Raw genomic sequence first — 14,798 nt, forward strand, 5'->3', positions numbered from 1 at the left:
ACAAAACTGAAGTGGGTGGATCCGGGGGCAAGATTTTAAACTGTTAACAGGAAACAGGGTGTACTTTGACATGAACTGTGAGTCAAAATGAATCAGAAAAAGCAACCACTGAACAGCAGAGTGTGAAGGCCTACAGTTGCAGTGATTTATTGAGACATATCTGTCATCTCTCTTCGTCCCTTCTGAATTCTCACCTCCTTTTATTTCTCTCCTCACTTAAGTTCTCTTTGTTTCTTGCTTGTCTCCTATTTTGTTTGAACTGTGTAACAAATTTGAATCATGAATCATGCAATCCTAGTCAAATAATTTGTAAATAACTACAAAACCCTGAACTCTATTCTGCAGTTAGGAACTGAGTGAGTGTTATATCTACTGAGATAATGGCAGTAAAATCACGCGTTTTTAGTAAAAATATTGAAAGTCGCTAATGGAGGTAGAAGAAGGTAGAAACAGGATGTTGGGACAATAGTGCTTCACAGTATGTTACGTATAAGGTTCAATACGAAAACATTTCTCTATCCACAGATGACAAATGATTGAAAGTGATGTTACTGACCGTAAGATAGGTTAGCCAATAAATGTTGCTGTATACTGTCGCTTACCTATACAATAAGCAATCACGCTGACATGTGTTTGCCATTATGTTCTGCAATTCACCCGTCAATAACTGCAAATGTGGAGCTTCTGAAAAAACTAAACAAATCCTATCTGACAGTCTATGGACGACTTAAGTCAATCCAAATAAACCGTTTTGTCTCCAGTCAAGTCAAGGCCTTTACATTTGTATATCATCACAGCAACTACATTTAATCAACATCCATGCTCAAAAAATGAGGCTCAACCATTCAACCTGCATGACAAAAGGCTGCAAGTTTCAAAATAATAGAAAAATGTAAATTAATTTCGGTTATATTATGTTCATAAAGGCTGCAGGGAAAGCAGCACACCGAAAATAAATGTCAACAGTCCTTGAGCCTATTCTGCTTTTAGTCTTCAAACAATGAAAGTATTAACCAAGGCAAATATCATTTATAGCCGTCCAGTATGGCTATTTGTGGAATTCATGTCCCTGTTGTTCATTATTCAGAAAATCTATTATTCAGTTAATCCACCACACAAGAATTCTCTGAAAGGAAAGACAGGACAAGTATCTATATATCGCAGCTTTAAAGTTACTCTTATTCCCCGTTTGGCCTTGATCCAAACCTGACCAGTTAAAAATGTGTAACATTTGTTCCAATCTGATTAAAGTGATTGGTGGACACTCGCACCAAGTAAATGGTGAATGGACTTATATAGTGCCCGAGAGCAGTGCAAAGCACTCCTCAATGACTTACGTTCACCCACACATACAAATCATGGCTGGGCTGCCATGCAAGGCTCTGGCTGTTTTTGTATTTTCTTTTTTTGTATTTTTCTCCTTTATTTGACAAACTAGAGGCGGACTGGAAACAGCGGGAGAGAAAGAGGCATGACATGCAACAAAGGCTGAAATCGAACATGGGCTGGCAGTGCAGAGGAGCGTACATTTGTTTTGTCCTTAGCTAGACTTTGAATGGCATTTAGATGGAAGACAAAACAGGTAAAAAACACAATCTCTCAAAGACTAAATAGTTTGCCTAAATACATATTCAGATTGAGTCAGTTTACGCCCATTGTGTTTGTGAGCGAACATGTAATTTATTATATTTACTTCTCACTGAGATTATAAATGGAAAATAATGACTAAAATATTTCAGGTAGTTACCTCTTTTGTGTTTCAGTGTTCTACATCACTTGATCAAATCAGACTTATAATTTATACATAAAAAAGAAAGACAAGTGATTAGACATTGTTTCATGTCACAGCCACAGTCTGCCTTCCCTTCCCGACACGGTCAGCTCACAGTGTAACAATCGCCACAGTAGCAATTTTCTCACCCCATTGAAAATGTGTCTCGCAGAGTTTCTGCGTCTGCTCTTTGATTGCTCCCCGACTACTTCACTCGGCGGCTGGCGAGGTGATTTGTTTCTCTGTTGGATTCACAAACAAGCATGGGGAAATTGTTGTGGGAGGCACGTTTACCTTACTCTCACTACAAGCACATAAATGTATTTGCTTTGTGTTTGCAAATCTTTTCCAGCATAGGTCTCATTTTTGTAGTTCCTGTAGTTAAAATCCTATTTCAGTCACTAATTGATTGTCGGGATATGCTGCTGCTCAAACTTGTAATGGACATCTTGAGTGTGTTGATACTTACTTGAGTGTGTTGATACTTACTGTATGTTTGCCTCCAAATAATTAGGTTTAGATAATATGGTAGAACTGTGGATTTGTCCGTAACCTGTCAGATTGTCTGACCGCTCATTTGCTTGCCCTTCTCGGCTTTGTTGTAAAGGTGTGTCGAGCTGTGTCTATGCAGATCCACATCTAAGCAATTAGCCTGACCAGTATGTTATGAAAACACATCCACAGGTTGTCAATTTAACTGACAGTCATTTCAGCAGCATATTCACATTCACGGTTTTATGTGTGGACAAAGTAACCAATACTGCAGGTCCAGATCAGTTAAGAACAATTGGCTTCATTCACCAATATCTCCAATACGTTTTTTCAGAAAGATTTTACGTCAGATTAATTCGATAATGATGAATCCATTGGCCTTGTCAATTGAAAGCGTGTGCCAGTTGATTATATATATTAACACATCACATGTGAATTTCACATCACACTCAATGTAAATGTGCACTTGCATTGGAAAGGGTTTTAACATAAGTACAAATCCTAAATCTAAAATAATTGGTGCATTTCATAACTTCCCTGAAATGTGCATGTTTCTTTTAAAAAAAAAAGTTTAAGAACAGTTGGATAAAGCCCAATGAGAAATTCCCAAACTGACTGAAATGTCAGCAGTGGCGTGTTTTACCTACTGCACATGGAAACTATGCTCTTTTGTCTTAAACTAAGTTATTTTGACCTTTTTAGACTAAGTCAACCTCTACATGAAGCAAACACTCAGTGCAAATAGTTTCTGTAACTAGGACAACAGGTACATAAATATAAGCACACAGATGCATGAGTAACTTAAAAGTCCTGTGTTGATTCTTGCTTTATGAGAGCTGATTTCCTCAGAGGCACGGTGTAGATGAAAACTTCAAGGTGTGAGATAAATAACACATGACGGGAAGTGTGTAAATACTGCATTCTCTCGACCTCCTCGCACACACGCTCCCCATCACACACGAGCGCGGCATGTCCCCGGGATGAAAGAGGTAACTGGCATCCGAGATAAGCAAATGCCTTTGAGCTACGTCCCTCACATGCAAGCAGATGCATTATTGATCCTGACTCCTCATAGTATGGGGATTTTACCTCAGCTAGCAGATGCCCCCAGGTGAGCATCACCAGATGAGCTACTGGTTGCGTTTCATTTCTGTAAATTGCTCCCTGCTTCCCCTCTGCTTTCACCTTTTTATAATTGATCTAAGATTTACTGAATGGAGGAAGTTAATTGATGAGAGCATGGAGACGCTTATCCGGCTGCCTATAGATCAGGGGGAATATACTAGGCATAGTTTGGCTATTATTACATGGGGTAGATAAGCAGTTATAATTTACCGGATTGAAGACACTCACACATTTTTATCATGGGGACACTTCAAATGGAAAACCATAGAAGAAATAATTTGTTTTGATACAAATAACTTCTTCAAAAGAAAATTCAGGTTCCTTAGATACGCCGACCTATAAGGAATAGTTTGATATTTTGGCAAACACAGTTATTTGCTTTCTGAGGTAGAGTTCCATCCATACTTACCTTAGCTTACCTTAGCTTAACCGTTTGCCAGGCTCTGTCAAAAGATACAAAAAGACTCTACCAGCACATTTAGGGCTCACCAAATAATGTGTTAATGGTCCCATGACATGGCCATCTCTATTGATCATAATTCCATTGTTGAGGTCTAATAGAATAGATTTACATTGTTCAATGTTCCAAAATCACATTGGTTTCTCATACAGCATCTCTGTATAGTATGTGTATTCACTCTCTGTCCTAAACGGCTTGTTGGAGCTTCTGACCCCCCCCTCCCTATGAGCCCACTGTGCTCTGATTGGTCAGCTCTGTTCTGATGAGTCCACCACCGTTACAGCTGAACATCAGTGATTATGTGTTACAATGGCGTTTGTTAGCAACCAGAAAATGACACCAGCAATGACAAACAGATGAGAATGCTGCGTGGGGTCTGGGTGCCGTGTTGGCGGGACCCGCCAACACGGCACCCAGACCCCACGCAGCATTCTCATCTGTTTGTCATTGCTGGTGTCATTTTCTGGTTGCTAACAAACGCCATTGTAACACATAANCTGGTTTCTCTCCCTGCCTCTCTATCCCTCCCTCAGCCAGGAGAAAAGGCCATTGGGGCTGAACAAACAAATCACATGGCCATCAAACACTACTCACCACTGCTGCATTGGGACTTCATTCAGACAGCATTTTACTGGTCTCCGCAGTGTGCTCATACACCACATCCAACGAGACACACACACACACGCGCACGCACGCACGCACGCACGCACGCACGCACGCACACACACACACACACACACACACACACACGCACACACACACTCATACTCTCATGCAAACATACACACTGCTGAGTCTCCCCATCAACATGACAGTGGTTTTACAAGTCCCCATAGTGTGAGGTCTCTTATTCCCCGAGTAGCAGTAGAACAACATCAGCAGAACGAACAGGGGGGAGGAAAAGAGGGGACAATTCAACTATTGAACTGCTGCTGCTCCGCGTTGAAGGGAAGGGTTGTCAATAAAGCTCATAAAAAAGGTTGTGAAAGTTGTAACTGTTTTGTAATGGGAAGTTGGTGTCAACTCCCCTTTAAAGTTATGGCCCATTTAAAGAGAAGTGTGCTTAGACGTGACGAGGATGCACCTTGCAGGACATTTTAGATTGATGGTTGAAGACTGAAAATGGTCGTTACGAATGGAACTCAAGTCGTGTGTGTGCTTTTGCACGCGCGTGTGGTTTGCGAGGGTGTGTGTGGCACGATAACCTGCCTGTAACAGAAACCTAAGGCTGGCATTTTCCTTTTGAAAACGAAACTTTCGCTTTCATGTTCCCTCCCTCGCCCCTTGGTTAGCCACTAAATGTCACTCTCCCCTCTTTTTAAAACAAACAAAGCCAGTTGAGTCTAGCATTAGCTGCTATTTGAAATGGCTCATATCCCTCAGGAGGATCCCCCACAATCCTTTAAAGTGTATCATACACACAACACGTACCGACACCCCATTAGTTATAAGAAATCTGATGGAAAAATATCAGAGAAAATCTACGACTTGACTGGATAATCACAACCGTTGGTTATTAAAGGGCTACGGTGGTATTATTGAGGGATGTGGGAGAAGCTGTGGGAGAAACAGATAGCGGTGATGGAGAGGCAGAGGGAGAGAGAAACGGATAGCAAAGGGCATAGACTTTAGTTTTGAGCTACGCTAACTAGCAGCTACCTCCAAACCACGCACAACATGGATCATTCGCCAAAGATAAGTCTTCAGTTTCATAACTGTCGTAACATAATCACAAGGAGCTTACTGTAAATCTGCTCTGTTGCCATTGGTTTATGAAAACATATCTTCTGATAGTAGCTAGTGTGTTTCATCAGCTGTTTTCAAATTCTCAGATGGTCTACCAACCGCTCAATGCATTATCGTTAAAAAGTCAAGATTTTTCTGATGGTTTGCACCCAAGCCAAGGTTTGGGTGGTAATTTGTCTTGGGTATGATGGAATGTATTTTTGTTCCACGAGAGGTTGTTATTCGACTATCGTAATATTTTTTGGTTCAGTCCTGCAGAATATTTTCAAAATAATGGCAGTATAAAAGCAAACTGAAGGTTCAGTAGCAACATTTTCATTATCAAATAACCATTCTTTGACAGAAAAGATTTACAAATGAAGGGAGAAAGTGCATAAAACATGGTTGTTTTCCCAGGTAGAGAAGAATATAATGAAGTTGGAATTGCTGGATTTTTGTGGGCCATGACGTCATATGGATTAATAGTTTTGACATCCGGGCCCATCGCCAAGGTGTTGTATTGCGAGGCAATGCCAACCCAAGGCTCATTGTGTTGTAGAACAAACATTTTTCTTAAATGTGCTGTTTTAAACCTGTCATGTTGTCTCATTGGCAAAATGTCAAATATTGCTGTCGAAATTTGATTTACAAGTTCGTCAAGATTTGTTTTGGTTTATTTATTGGTTTATTTCGAACATGTATCAAATATTCAAGTAAAAACATAAATAAGTAAAACCATTTTTTAGCAACAATCCTATTACAACAAAAATAACTGAAGAATGTCAAAACATATAACATGTTTACAAAGAATTAGGAATTTATTTTTTCTTATTAATGCTGTGGTTTTGAGGACGAATTGCATTTATTGTACGTTGTATGTATTCTGTACACTAAGACGTCCAATCTTCAATAAAGTGTGTCTCTTTGAGTCTCCCTAAAGGTGATACCTAATCTCACAAAATTAAATTAATGTTCTCAATTCATCACTGAAATGACTAAATTAAATGTGAATATTGAACGTAATGATGAATGAAAGTCAATAAGAACATGAAAAACATCATCAAACAATAGTAGATTATCAACAGTCAGCATTTTAAATTGCACCTTAAGAGTTTAAACAGTCTATCTTATTGAAAAGCTTTTTTTCTTTTTAGGAATTTAATTATAAGGCTATTATATTTTCTAGAACTGTAGGCTTTACTGCTTAAAAAGATGATAGAGATAATGATTATTTGCTGTATGCTCGGCTAATGTGCTAAACATAAGTAGAAAAACTAATATTATGGTGACAAGCACATCTACCTGAATGCTATAAAAATGAATTTTGCACCACTTTTCTCCCAGGGTTCAAGGTGTTTGTCAAATCTCTGTCTCTACCGGGACGCAGTCTGACATCTGTAATGCATTTTTCTGTTCTTTTTGCATGATTAAGCAAACTTGGCATTCAGGTGCTACCCAGTGGACTGCACCAGTACAACAATATTCCCAGAACAAATTAAAGTAGCTGTCGTATGGATCACTCCCTCTCTCACTTCCTTCTTCTCTCTGTTTCTCCCTCCTATTTTTCTCTCTTTCTCGCACACACACACACACACACACACACACACACACACACACACACACACACACACACACACACACACACACACACACACACACACACACACACACACACACACACACACACACAAAACCAACCCACAAACAAATACACACAAAACCAACCCACAAACAGACTAATGACATATCCAATCGCAAATCTCAGTGGAACGATGGAAATCAAACAAACAGAGATTCATGAAAGTAGAAATCTCTCAAACTTGAATGGATGGGTCTAGAGAGAGCTTTAGTCTCAATGTATAATGTTTGCTGTCTGCCTTGATGTTGGTACATCAGCGCCATGGGCCCACTAACTATAACAGTAACGGTCAGAATGAGGAGGTGTAGCAAATCCTCTCGCCCCAAATCCACTGCGTCCTGCTCTAAGATTAATGATGGAGAGGTCTCGAGTGACATCACTAATGCGCTAACTAGTTTCAGTCCTCCGCAGTCTCATCACTTATTCACATGAACCCAGAGAGAGAAAGAGACGGATATAGAGAGAGGGACAGAGAGAGGCGACAAGCACTTCACACTCTCAATTACGCAGTGGAGCTCATCACTTGGCAATCTGTCCCGATCGCTTTAATTGGCTTGTAATATTGCCTCTGATCTTGTCGCCCAATTAACAGGCAGTAGGACTGGGAAGCCGGCGAGCATGTGATGCCTCCCGATCCATGCCATATGGAAGAGAACCACTGATTGGCCGCTGATGAGGCACCGCTTTGCCCCTCTCACACCAAGCCAGTGTATGACAAGGGTGGGTGTATGCCCCAGTGTGTGTATAAGTGTGTGTGAGTGTTATTTGGCACACTATGGTAGTGGGTTTATGTGGAGGAAGCTGATTCAGTTAATAGTTTTTGAGTAAGGTAACTTAAAGAGACAGCTTATCATTATAAACTTTGTACATTCAGGGACACACTGTATTACACATGTTCAGACTGACATTTACACAAAATAACCAAATATAATTTATTGAGGTTGTGCCAAATCTTAATTTAAGGATTTTAAAGAATTCATTATGAAAATAAGATTGAATTGATATATTCTGTGATAGAGAAGGCTGTTTTTAGGTGTACCATCATTTCCGGAATTAGTATTGTTATTAGAAACGATTGCTCCATATTTCAACCAAGCTTTTAGTGGCTCACTCACCTGAGATACTATTAGTTGTCTCTGTTTGATAAACACGTTGTAACACGTTTCTATATCAAATCAAACATCTGTTTTGATTTTGCTTCCGCTATTTAAGCCAACATAACAAAGATTTTGAAAAAGCTAATGTCAGCCAATTAATCAGTCTAAATGTATTTTATGTAGCCCCAATCTCCTGTGAGGTTCCCCAGGGTTCTATACTTAGACCCATTATTTTCTCAATTTAAATGCTTCTGTTAGGAGACATTTAAAAAAAAAGAAGCTTTTTATTTTTTCCTCTATGCGAATGACACCCGGATTAACCTTAAAATAGATCTCCTTATCATTCAGAACATTTAACTCTTCCAACTTCTTTGCAGTACTGCAAGTGTGTAGCGCGTGTAAGCTGACAATTCTTGGTTTCTTGCTTTTCCAATGATCTACATTTAGTGGCAGAAACATGGGAATAACAAATGTAACAGCATGGCCTCAAAAGACAGGGAGAAAAAAAGATGACACGCATATGTTGATATGGATATAGACAAGATACAACATAATACATAAACTAATTGGCATATGAAATGATGTAGGAAATGCACTGCATTTCCATACGAATAAAGAATTCTCTCTTTGTTACAAGAAAACTCTGCAGGTTATCTTTTCCAGCATATGAAAATAAAGTGCTCATTAGTTCTAGGATGCAAAGGCAGTTCTGTAACCCAGCAAACTGCAGTTGCTCTGTCTGTGGTAGCTGATCCTTCCATGGTGAGATTTCCCTGACTTAGAAAAAGAGAGAAATCTGTGCCCTCTGTCATTAGGCATGGTGACGGCTGAGGGCCCTCAAATGGGAAGCAGATCCCTTTAAACTCTGACCCACTTCAGGCTGAAAACTCAAAGGAGGGAGAGACAGAGATTTAGATGGACAGAGGTTGAAAAGACGGGATTAATATTCACCAGCAAGTTAGCAAGAATACTGAGCTTTATCTCAGCTCTCACTTTCTTTCCAGTTTAGACTTATTTCCCCTACAGTGATCTAACTATGCTGTGGCTAAAACTGTCTCTCATTCAGAAACAGCAACAGAACAAAATATCTCAAATCTCATAATCTCACCCTATTTCATCCAACTTTCCCTCGGGATTTGACAGTGACATAATATTCTGCAAAGATCGTACCAGTCAAATCACTGCAATGGCTTTGATTTCACAGTCCAAGGTGTTTAACTTGCTGCTGCTCTGCCAGCTGACCAGACGAGCACGAGCATGAGAGGCCTGGGCCTCAGCCAGAGGGCCAGTGCCAGACGAGTATCCCTGGACGCTGAGTGCTTGGCAGGGAACCCACACAACATTACATGGCATGAAACCCAGCCAAAGCCCCACCTGAGAGGAATGAAAGAGAAGGAAATGGCAAGAGAGGAAATGGGAGATTGAGTGAGAAACGGCGTGGAAGTGGTCGGGAAATCAGAACAGGAAAAAGAGGCAGAATATTAGGACATGAGCGGGCCTGTCTGGCCTTGTCTTTTGTGTCCACAGCTCTTTCTCCTGGCTCTTTTTAAGTCACTGCGGGCCATCCCAGCGCTGCTATTTCCCCATTAACAGGGCCCCACATCTGTTTCTCTCATTCCAGCCGCACTTTAAGGTCCCTGAAGGTGCAGTTAAATTAGAGCCAGCACAGGTTTATAAATGTAAAATCCTCCAATAATCTGGAGCTGACATGACCCCTAATCTTCTTGCTCTAGTCAGCAGGGGCGACAGCGCTAACTAAGGCTTTGGCAGCGCCAACATGTGTTTTGGCCACTATAGACTTTTAAGAGGAAGGGGCAGGCACTGAGGATTTTATGGGGGGAACAAGTTCTTTTTTGCGTGTCTTTAGCAGAGTTGAGACATGTAGGTAGGGAAGGTATCTGGTTGTGCCGTTTTTATTGCTGTTTGATAAATAATAACAGGAACAAACATTAAAAAATGTAGCTATTTCCAGGAAATAATTAGTGTCAAGGATGTTTAACTACACTTGCGACAACATATTTTATGCAGAAATATACATAATTTCTTTAAATATATTATCTCGCTATTACCAACGTATAATCCAACAGTGGATCTCAAAAAATGTCAAGATCATGACTAAAACCTTTGGGGATAGAAACAGCGTATAAAGGACGGAGAAAAGAAAAGAAGACAGAAAACCCATGTCTCTCAGCTCCAGAGGAGGGGGTTTCACTAAACTAGCCTGTCTAATGCAATTAATCTAATTGGAGCCGGCGTACAAAGTGACAAATTACTACCTTTCACACTAGGGACTAAGAGGGAACCTCTAGAGATGGATGTAGAAAAGGATACCTAGGTAGTTAATGTTATATCTTTTAAATCCATCTTAAAACCTTTTGCAAATGCAGGAAAAGCAGTCCATTAGATAAAAATAATTTGTTTATTATACATTATGCATTTTTCCGAACATGTGTTAATTTAAATGACATACAGTAAAAAGTATATACTTATATTGTTTAAAGTCTAGTTCTGTCTCTGATTTGATGCTATGTAATCTCTTTAAAACTACTACCTTTTTACATGGTATTCATGTTTTCATATCAGATGATTAATATCAAAATTGATGGGACAGGTCAAATATCAGGCATCATTGACATCGATTATTTTAATTTGCTTTCACTGACTGATCATTAGCTATATGCCTATAGCTCCCTGAGCCTTGCAGTCATAGTATCAATATCAGCATCTCTGCCCTATTTTTGCTTGCATCTGCATGCATTTAAGCTTGACATTTGAGTTTTTTTATTTAATCTTGGAACATATGCACATGAACTCTGCATATTTCAGTGGAATTGTGTTAATGCGTGCCCTTTGCTGTAACCTTGATTACTTGCTGTGGTATCAGAAAACCTTTTTGCGGACATTGATTTCTGCCTCGGGCCTCGCTACTGAACCTGGAGCAGCGTATCTCCGCGGATAAAATGAACTTAAAGAAAGCTAGCTATTACTGAAACCTTTGACATTTTGACATTATCAAATGCCTTGGTTAAAGCGCAAATATGGAACAAAAAATGAAGCGTGATATACATATGATTTGCATGCCATTTCCATAGGGGGTCGTTGCACATGATCCCTTCTTCCTTTGCAGGTGTTGATCTTGATCAATTACATAAAAGTTTTAATTGGATTTTACAGACTGCTATGTCAAGTGGTGTTGAAGTATTTATGTAAAGTGGAAACCATCCACTTTCAATATTATTTCTTTTCAAACAGTTGTTGTCGACCATGAAATTCCACATTCATGTTTTTCCACCTACCCACGATAATCATGAACTCCGACCCCAATAATTGTTCTAAATTGTGACCTTTGAGCCTTTGAGCTTGTGAAAAAATAGAGAAGGAGGCTTCCAGAGGAGGAATGCTGTGACGTTTTTCTCCAAAGGCAGGTACCAACTTGCTCCCAGGGAGAACCTCAATGACCCAAAAATGTGTGTCTTTTCTCTCCAAGGGCTGGAAAAACCTAAATCCCCTCTTCCTCATTTCCTCTTTTTACGTCTTGTTTTTTACTTTCTATAGCTTCCACTTTTTCTCTTTACCTTCTTCTTCATTAGCCTCTTACAGTTCATCCCCCTCTGTCACCTTCACTCCAAAATCCATCCCCCTCCCTCTCTTTCTCTCTCTGTCTGGAGAGGAAGCGGTGGCCATTAAACGTGTCTGCTGGGGTCTGGGGGTCTGGAGAACAACCGTCACATTGTGTGACCCCGCCTTGGACCCCAGACGGACTAATGAATAAGGGTAACCCCCCCCCTCCTCTCTTCATGCCAGACCCCTGGTAGGTAATTCTCCCACTTCTTTCACAGGGTCCCAGACATCTCCCGCGGCCTTTGACAGAGGGCTTATCTTTTCAGAGGGAAATGTGTGTCATTTGGGGTTTAAGGAAAAACAAAAACAAAAACAGTGTCACTACCATTAAAGTTCGACCCCCCCCCCCCTCCGCCTCCCAGCCTCCCCGAAAACCCCCGAACCGTCACTACTTTCCCTTCTCTTCTAAGAATTGCTGGGTCTGGACGCAGGCTTAAGGAAATAGTGTGAGACATCTACAGTGTCTCCAATTATCTTGAGGAATATGTAAATAGGTGAAGAGACAGAGGCGGGATTATATGCAACTGGGAACGGCTCATGACATGAGCTGGACAAAAGGGTTGGTGGAAAATAGGATTATTCTAACACAGAGTGGCCAATATATTACTAAAACAGATTCAGAAGCTAATTATTCCATACTGTACAAACTAGGCAAAACACATTCCAGAATATATCAGAAAAAAACAAATAAAGGCTTAAATTACCTAAAACTACAATATTTTTCTAAGAATAACACTGTCACAAACTAAATCCACTGCATTGAAAAAAAGCAAAATGGTTCACTTTTTTGTTCTGAAACACCCACGCTAGCAGTAGACTCTTCAATAGCCACATGAATAACACAAAGCAGTGGTGCTCCTCTGAAAGGCAACCATGTATCCCTAGGAGATTTAACAATGGTGACATGTGTAAACTCAATGCATACAGAATAGGCCTATATCTCCTCTGTCTCTTTCTCCTCTTTCTTCTTCTTTTTTTCTGTCATGTTTGTCCTACATGGCGCCTGCCCACAGCACATCTGAGCATCATTTCACAACACTCAGCAATACCGAGCGGTCTCATTATTAGTATTTCTTCAGTAGCTTTGTAGCTAAAGTACTTGCACTTACGGCTAATGTATTCAGCACACACCAAGACGGACTGCCACTATCAAAGGACTTGCCTGAACGGCGGTAATAACTGGAAAATTATTTCTGATAGCCTGAAACAATCTTCCAAATCATCACAGAACTTTATTAAAATAATATCAAATCAAATTAGCCAGCGTCCCCCTGTAATGAATTAAGTAAAGGGTTATGCCAGCATTAATCCCATCATGCTCGGAGGCATGGGGGCGGTGGGAGCGTTTAATAAACCAGTCAGTCCCTTCAAGCAGCGGGGCCAGCTTCGGATTCACCATCCGCGCTGATGCCCGCTCTGGAGAGGGAAACACATCAAAAGACTTCCTCTCGTCTCGCTTTCTCTCTGCCCTTCATCCCCTCCCACCCTCTCCCTTTATTCTCTCCATCCCACTTCTCTCTTGTCTCCCCCTTTTCCTTTCTCTCTTTTTTCTTTCTCATTCCCCCCTTCAAACTATCCCTCACCCTCCCTGTGTCTTTCTAAATAATATGTCTCTTTTTTCTTTGTTTCCTCCTTCCAATGCTCCATTGTGCCTGTGGGTGAGATTATTCATAACGGGGTGAATCTTGGTGGAATCTCAGAAGGCTGGTGATAAGTGGTGGAGCCCGTTGGGAGGCTCGGCCCGTACTCCCCGAGCAGGCTTTCCTTCCAAGCCGGCGCGGAGAGAGGAGTGAGACGAAATCAAATAGGTCACTTTTTTTCAGCCGTGGAGAGACTGAGGTATTTTGGATGTAATTCTGGCCAAATATCATTGAGGAGGCTCAGAAGAGATTCCAATCCAAATATCTACATATGAGCAACCTTTTGAAAGTGTGACAACTTCAATCTGTAATCATGCATTTAAATACACCCACATTATACACACTAATGCAAACACTATGATGTGTTTGTCTGCTTCTCATTAATCAAATTACTCAATGTATAGCATGCTATGCTAACAGATAACCATAACATTGCACTACTTGAGAAGGCATGTGTGGAACATTTATAGAGGCCCTATTGTGCTTTTTGGGGTTTTAGGTTTTCCCTTTTATGTAGTGTGTTATATAACAAACAAAGTTGATTAGGTTTTGTGCATGTGATAGGTCTGCAAAGACTGCAATTCTAAGTTCCACCCTTTGCAGACCCTCATGCACAAATCAGAGCAGATTCTGGTGTCAGACAGAGGGTGAAAAGAGGTGCACAGAAATATAATAAAAAAATAAAGACCTGTTTTAACATTGATGTAAACGTGTCACAGTAGAGGCACAAAATACAAATATGAAACGTGAGCATAATAGATGAGCATAATAGATGAGCATAATAGGGCCCCTTTAACATCATACATGGCCAAATAGCCACTATGCATGAGCTGGACATTGGATATTTAAAGGTCCCATGTCATGCTTTTCTGGTTATTACCCGTCCCCTTGTGTGTTATGAAGGTTTGTATGCATGTAAACAGTCTGCAGAGTCACAAACCCTCAAAGTACACCCTGTAGCGAGTAAAACTCTAACACAGAAAAGACCTGTCTATGCTGCCCCAAAACGCCTCGTTGGAGATATTTCTTTTTCCATTTTTTTTCATCCTGGTCATAGTGACGTAACGGTCATAGTGACGTAACGGTCATAGTGACGTAACAGTTGGACCAATCCGCGGAGCTCCTCACACACACACACACACACACACACACACACACACACACACACACACACACACACACACACACACACACACACACACACACACACACGCGCGCGCGCGCGCAC

Source organism: Notothenia coriiceps, unplaced genomic scaffold, assembly GCF_000735185.1.
Source record: "Notothenia coriiceps isolate Sejong01 unplaced genomic scaffold, NC01 NC01_scaffold00002072, whole genome shotgun sequence".
Lineage (NCBI taxonomy): Eukaryota > Metazoa > Chordata > Actinopteri > Perciformes > Nototheniidae > Notothenia > Notothenia coriiceps.